This window comes from Lactuca virosa, chromosome 4 (genome assembly GCF_052849685.1).
Source record: "Lactuca virosa cultivar CGN04683 chromosome 4, Lactuca_virosa_CGN04683_v6, whole genome shotgun sequence".
Lineage (NCBI taxonomy): Eukaryota > Viridiplantae > Streptophyta > Magnoliopsida > Asterales > Asteraceae > Lactuca > Lactuca virosa.
This window is the reverse complement of record NC_136429.1, coordinates 291,241,739-291,249,064: the sequence shown is the minus strand read 5'-3', so window position 1 is coordinate 291,249,064 and position 7,326 is coordinate 291,241,739. Positions and strand designations below refer to the sequence as shown.

The 7,326-nt window shown below is 32.9% G+C and overlaps 1 pseudogene across 2 annotated transcripts; it reads left to right on the top strand.

Annotated features, from left to right (window-relative positions):
- The first annotated feature begins 1,315 nt into the window (after positions 1-1,315).
- On the top strand, positions 1,316-3,127 carry LOC145108381 (zinc-finger homeodomain protein 2 pseudogene; annotated as a pseudogene). 2 transcript variants are annotated; one of them, XR_013708228.1, is made up of 2 exons: positions 1,316-1,595; positions 2,138-3,127. The product of XR_013708228.1 is annotated as a zinc-finger homeodomain protein 2 pseudogene, transcript variant X2 (transcript). The 2 variants fall into 2 exon arrangements; XR_013708227.1 differs by having other exon boundaries at positions 2,126-3,127.
- The last annotated feature ends 4,199 nt before the right edge of the window (positions 3,128-7,326 follow it).

The window sequence follows — 7,326 nt, the reverse complement described above, 5'->3', positions numbered from 1 at the left end:
TGGCGGTCCTTGGCGGTCCTCGGCGGTCATAGGCGGAAAATATTTAAAAAATTCAAAAAAAAATAACTTTCAAATATTACACCAAAATTTTAAAATTTTAAGTTTTTAAAGCTTTGAAATTTTAAAATATTATACTAAAATTTTTAAAATTTCAAAGTTTTAAAATTTAAAATTTCCAAATACTTAATTTTTTAGGAAATATTAAGTTTTTAAATAATTTTATTAATAATTTAGGGTCTCCGATTAAACGCCGATTAATCCCCGCCGAGTCTGATTAATCGCTTATCGCCAGTCGACCGCCGAGCTACCGCCTAGCGATTTTTACAACCTTGATATATATATATATATATATATATATATATATATATATATATATATATATATATATATATATATATATATATATATATATGAGATGGTTAAATTGAGAAAAAAAAATGTTCAAAAAGAGGGAATGAATCTGGGTCATTAATTTCGAATCTGCCGCTTAAGTGTTACAGCGTATCGGGTCGACGAAACAGATCATATTCATATATAAATAAGTATAACGGAAGTAATTATTCATATATGAATATGGCGATGGTGGGTGGTGGCGGATGTGACGATTGTTGGTGCTGGTTAGTTGTAGAGGTGGTGGTGGCGGTGACGGTGGTGCTGGTTGGTGACGGTGGTGGTGGTGGTGGTGTATTCATATATAAATACACTTATATTTATATTCATATATGAATATTACTAATTCTACGTCGGCCCAGTACGTCGGAACGTTTCACTTATATTTATTTTCTCAAATCTTATATATATATATATATATATATATATATATATATATATATATATATATATATATATATAGTGAGGTTCAATAAAGAACCATAATTAACCAAGGAACCAATGAACCAATCTTTTTTTTAACTTTTACAACTTATTTTTTATCAAAAAAAAAACTAAAAATACAGAAATTCATAACTTTTTATCTTTTTTCCAATGATATCAAATTCGAATTTTTTTTTAACGTCAAATTCACAATGTGAATCTTTGAGAATTCACAACGTTAATATATGAATTTAGATATTTTTAGATTTTTTTTTTTGATAAATAATAAATTCTAGAAATTGAAAAAAAGATTTGATTCCTTGAAGAACAAATAATTATGGTTCTCTATTGAACTTTTCTATATATATATATATATATATATATATATATATATATATATATATATATATATATATATATATATATATATATATATAACATAACATTTTTATTATCATAAAACACAATAACCCTAAACATGGAGCTAAATTTCACCTATGGAGATATGATCTTTTTGAAAGCATAAAGAAAACAAAACAACAAAAAATCATATTCAAGTGTCATGTTATGTCATCTCTTGGGTTCCCACTCTCTTTCTCTCTCTCCCTCTTTCTCCCCCATCCATATTTTTTAGCTTCATCTCAAGCAACCAAGCTGTCCCTTGTTGGAACCTCTGAAACACCCACCCATCACCCACACCATATGCTCTAATACTACGTAAACCCTAATTCTTTCACTAACAAAGTAGGGTGCATGTTTCTCTTCGGCTTCTACTACTTCAGGTACACCTTCTTCTTTGTTGTTTGGCCCACAATCAAGATCCCTAAAAACACACACTCAATCACACACAGAATTCCTTTTTGAACAAATCTAATCACATGAGATACATATATCTGGGTTATGCACCCATAAATCAGATTTATATTCTCTTTAGTAGACCCTAAGCTTTCATAATTTTGTTGCAAACTCGTGTTCAGCCCAATCGTTATGAAAAGTTCATTGTCAATGAGTCGCTTTTACCTACAAATAAGAGTATAACTAGATTAAACTAATTAAGTTTAAATTTTTTTTATTGTTTTGAAGCATTTAAGAAACCACATCTGTATTTAATAATTCATTTGAATTTTAACCTCAAAATTTAATTCAAAACATCAGAACTAATTCAAGCTCTTTGGATAAGCAAAATTAATCTGTCGAATTTTTGTCTTTTTTTTATTTTATGAGATGCGTTCATGTATTTATGACAAAATGTTACATTTCTTGGTTTAAAGAATGGAAATCCTAGTAATAATTTATGGGTATTTATTCAAAGCATGTTTTTTAGGGTTTAATCAAGAAGCATTAATGGAGATGAGTGGTACAGACAAAGAGATAAGAATGCAGACTTCTTCATTTCCATACAACAACCACCAGTTGATTCATGAATCCTCCTCAGAAATCATGGATCATGGGTCCGACCCAGATCGGTTTGATGGGTCTGGAGCTTCAGCTACACCCATATCAGTCGGATCTAGGCTCTTAAAGTCACCTCCACCGCGATACCGAGAGTGCTTGAAGAACTATGCGGCCAACATCGGTGGGAGTATCACCGACGGATGCGGTGAGTTCATGCCTTCAGGTGATGACGGAACCCTAGAAGCACTTAAATGTGCTGCTTGCAATTGCCACCGTAATTTCCATCGCAAAGAAACCACCACCGCCGCCGCCGTTACAGCCGGACCTTTTCTCCAGCTCCCTCCTCCATTACCCTCCCACTCACCATTGTTCAACAATCACCAGCGTACGTCAACGTCAACAGTCTCCCTCCACCACAACCCAAACTGGGTATCTTCCATCAACGCTCCCCCAGTCAGAATGGCGGTGGGGGGAAGTGGTGCTGCAACGGAATCCTCGAGTGAGGAGCTCTATTTCACGGCGGTGGCGCCGTACGGAGTGGCGAAGAAGAGATTTAGGTCGAAATTTACGCAGGATCAGAAGGAGAAAATGCTTGAATTTGCAGAAAAGGTAGGGTGGAGGATACCAAGGGAAGATGATCCAGAGGTGCAAAGATTTTGCGCAGAGGTTGGAGTTAAACGACAAGTTCTCAAGGTCTGGATGCATAATAATAAAGCCATTTCTGGGAAGAAGCAGGTTCCAGATTCCAATGAAAACATTGATTGATTGTACGTTACCATTCAGTTATGCAGTAGACTGTTGTGTGAATAGGGAGTTGTGACTCTATCTTGTGCTTTTCATTGTGTTTTTAATTATTTTATGGATTTTAATCTAAAAACTAGAAATATTTTGTTGAATAAATGAAAAATCTGACGTTCCATTTCTGGTTTTGATGAAATATATCTTGATAATTGAATTCTAAAGCTACAAACTACTTTATTTTGTCATTTAAAATTTTGTTTATTTTGCCATTTAAAATTTACCAAACATTCATTTCTTTTTAAATCGTTTACGTTTGTTATAACCAGTAGTTATATTTTGCGTTAAGGAAATGATTTACAACGGTAACATAAATGATTTACAAAGGTAACAAACTATCAAAAATTTATAAAAAAGCACTAATTAGTATTTCTTTGTACATGTTTTATTAGTAATTACTATAGCCTTTGTATACCTTTGATTATTAATTTTTACTTTTTGTTTAAAAAGTATTAGTGGTTTCATATTACTGATACAGATTTTAGTATTGATAGTGTATATATTTTATTATTAATATACATTTTACCATCCAATTTTGAAAAACTATGTAATCTAACCGCTTAACATGGGTTTTTGGTGACATCCTAAATTCTCAAACCAATTTTTTAATTTTAATATAAAAGAAAAAAAATATATTAATTTCATTCTCAAAGGTAATCAACTAATTGTTTACATTATAAAATTAGGCAAATTAACACCAAATACAAAAATTACAATAACGTAGATTAGATTCAGTCACGCCATGTCATTCCCTTTATTACTGAAAGTAGTTGAAACATTAACTTAAACTGTAAACATAAAGGTTAGGTGAGTTCCCTAAGATACCACATGATATACAATAACGAGCATAACTCAATTAAACACATAAGCGAGTCTAGCCCAACGAGCCCATCCCAACGACCTTACCCAACAAGTATATAAGCGAGCCCAAACCACAAGCATACCAGCAAGAGTCACAAAGGAAACAAACATACAATGATACCTAGTGTCCTACAATATTATAATGAGAAGACACATGAATCAAGAGCTGAATCAATCATTCATAGTCTTAAAGAATCAGCTACATGAATTGTCTAAACCAACAGAGACTTAAACCACAGTGTATAACCCAAAACCTTAAAGTTTAACCTAAAGTCAAACGGGTCAAAAAGTTAACAGTTAAAGTCAACAGTCAATAGCCTTCGCTCCGCGACCAAATACCATGTCCGAGTTGCAGATACTAAATGAAAAATTAGTCGCAACATCCACTTCACCGCTCCACGGTTGATGTTCCAACAACTTAATCAATTAAGCTCTTATCCCTTCATGTCTAGAGCTCAAAAGCTCACATATAAAGCTTCTAAGGGACTTAATGGATAAAGTTTCTAAATTTGTCTATTACACCATCAAGCCATGTCCAAAACTCAAACCCTAACTCTCAATTTGACCAAAAATGACCATAACTCATGCAAGGTTTAAAGGTGGTGCAAAACCTCTCAATTTTCCAACTCAAACAAGGTCCAGAAGATAAATAATCCATTCTAAACCTCCAAAGTTCTTCCAAATCCAAAGGAAATACAAGGGACCAAAAAAAAGATTACATCCATAATATAAGATTAAGAAATCAAAAAGGTGTGAGCTTTATACCTCTTCCAACTCCAAAAGATGCAAGAGATATCATATCTGATGTAGAAACCACACTCCAAGCAATAAGCTCTCCATCTTCTCATTCCAATGCACCTCCAAGCTCAAAACACCAAGAACACACACATAAGGCACATACAAGGATTAGGGTTTCTCTTTGGAGGAAGGAGGATGAAGATAGAGCAAGTCGTAAACATGTATTTCCTTAAATATGACCCAAGGCTTGAGACCTAGGGTTGTGGGTTGTTGCCTCCATCACGCCGCATATAGGAACCAAACCGCGCCGTAACTTAGAAATGTGGTTGCGTCGCGATACCCTAGTTTCCACACCACAATACCCTAACTTCCGCTCCACGGCTGTATGCTTTTACTCAAAACCATATCCTTAGAGTTCATAATTCTTTAGCTAATCGATCTGGAAAATGGATGTTACAACTCTTCCCCACTTAAACTGGATTTCTTCCTCGAAATTCGTCTCGATGGAATTAAGAAAGATCAATGTGAGACAAACCCACAAGTCTTTGCCAATTGATTGCAAATCAAATCCTCATACAATAGGGGTTCACAAGGCCACATGGAAACCAGCCGTCGTCACTAAAATTCTAATTATTCGAAATTATGCAATTCGCAACCATCACTAGTACAAAAATGACCTACGGTCACACTTTCCGAAAAACATCTTGTCACACTTTTTATTTAAAGTGTGGCCAAAGGTCACTAAAAAAATTTAGAGTCTGTTTTTTGATACATTTAAATTATTTTGTGTGGCCATTTTATAGGTAATTAAAACTTTAACCACACTTAATTGTACCAAATGTGACAATTATTAGCCACACTCGAACACTGTGGCCATATGTCACCATCTACTATAATTACCGATTGACATTATTATACTTTTTTTATATGAGACAATAGATAAATATTTGGTGATATTAGACAATTGTATATGTTTCTGTATCATGGTGCCTTTTTAGACACTTGAAATCCAATGTAGCTAACAGGCGATACATATGGCCACATTAAATATTTGTGTGTCCATAGGGTGGTGTTAAATAGTGACTTAGTAAAAGCAAGAAAACAAGTTATTTTTAGTGGTTTATGGTCATATATCTTTTATTATAGGTGTCTAAATATGATGACTTGGCTTTGAGAAAAAATAAATATTATGAGTGTAAGTTGCATTTGGTTATGTTTACAATTATTATGAGTGTCTATGAATAACTCTAGTTATAGAAGAAATATAATGTCTAATCAGTATAATTATAGTATGGCCATTAAATGTGTGACTATAATTATGTAATGGTGATTCTTTTGTTACTAGTGTATGACTAAATTTAAAGAATAGCCTTCATAAAACAAAAATATGTTGTTGTAAGTATTTATACTGGTGACTTATGAATGTATTTTGTGCTTTATCACCAAAATCCTCAATAATAAAAATATATTGATAATATTAATTCAAAAAGTTACTTTTAGTGGTTTATGGTCATGTGTCTTTTATTATGTATGTCAAAAAAATGATGAATTGGCTACATCAAATGACTTTTGGGACTTATTTTGGTCATAGAACAATTGGAGTGATGTAAACATGTACAAAACAAATGGTTAAAGTTGCATCTGAAGGGATCCTCTAAGTCTACCAAAACACCCTCTTGAAGGGGACATAAGTCGTTACTATGGTTTGTACCAATTTCTGCATCCAGAACCCAAAGAAAGTAAAAGACCATATTACCCTTTTGTAGTAAAATTGTTCTAGTTTTCTTATATTCCATTTTAGAGAATACCAACAATAGCGTTCATTGAGAATACCAACAATAGCGTTCATCTTTAGAATGCACCTTTTCAGCTTCTGATCACAAATTAATCTGTTAAATTGTTAAAAAAATCAAGTCTTCAATCATATAAAGTATAAAAAAATAGGAGTATAAGATTCTGGCTCATGAACATGAATTCTAGACATCTATTTACTGTTACTTGGTTCACCAACACCACTAATATCAACTGAGTTCAATATTCCAGACCCTTTTATTCTATTCATTGATCCTTCATCAACAACTGATTGACTAATGACTGAAGCGCCCATGGTAGTACCTTTGTATTTGTTTGCAAGTGGTTGATATAAGTATGGCCCATGTTAACTGATGCATGAAGGGTGATTCAGTGTTGGTCCCTTATTGACCATAATGGCTCTCTCCTAGATCCAAACATACTTTCTGCTCTAAATTACTCTATTAATACCTTCCGACATTTTCAATCATCCAATTCCATTAGTTCACAAGAATCAATATCTAAATAATATAAAAACTGAGTAAAGCAACAACAACGAAATGAAGAAGAAATTAAATATCTAATTTCCTAGATGATCCTTACCAATTAACAACAAAATGAAGAAGAAATTAAATAGAGTTGACACTTTGGATGGTGGTTGCTAGTGTCAGTAAAGCCACACCAAAATTCATAAAAAGAATGCCCTAACTTGGAAATAAAACTAAAAAATCATCTTCCAAGAATCAAGTGAATATATAAATACAAAATTATAAAAGTAATAGAATGTACTATTACTATGAATTGCATCGTGAACGAAGTAATCTCCATGAACAAGATGAATTTAGAAGATGAATATACATCACATACATTAACTGAAGAAGAATATTACATCAACTGTCAGTCCCATTTAAATTTTGAAAACAAAGAACG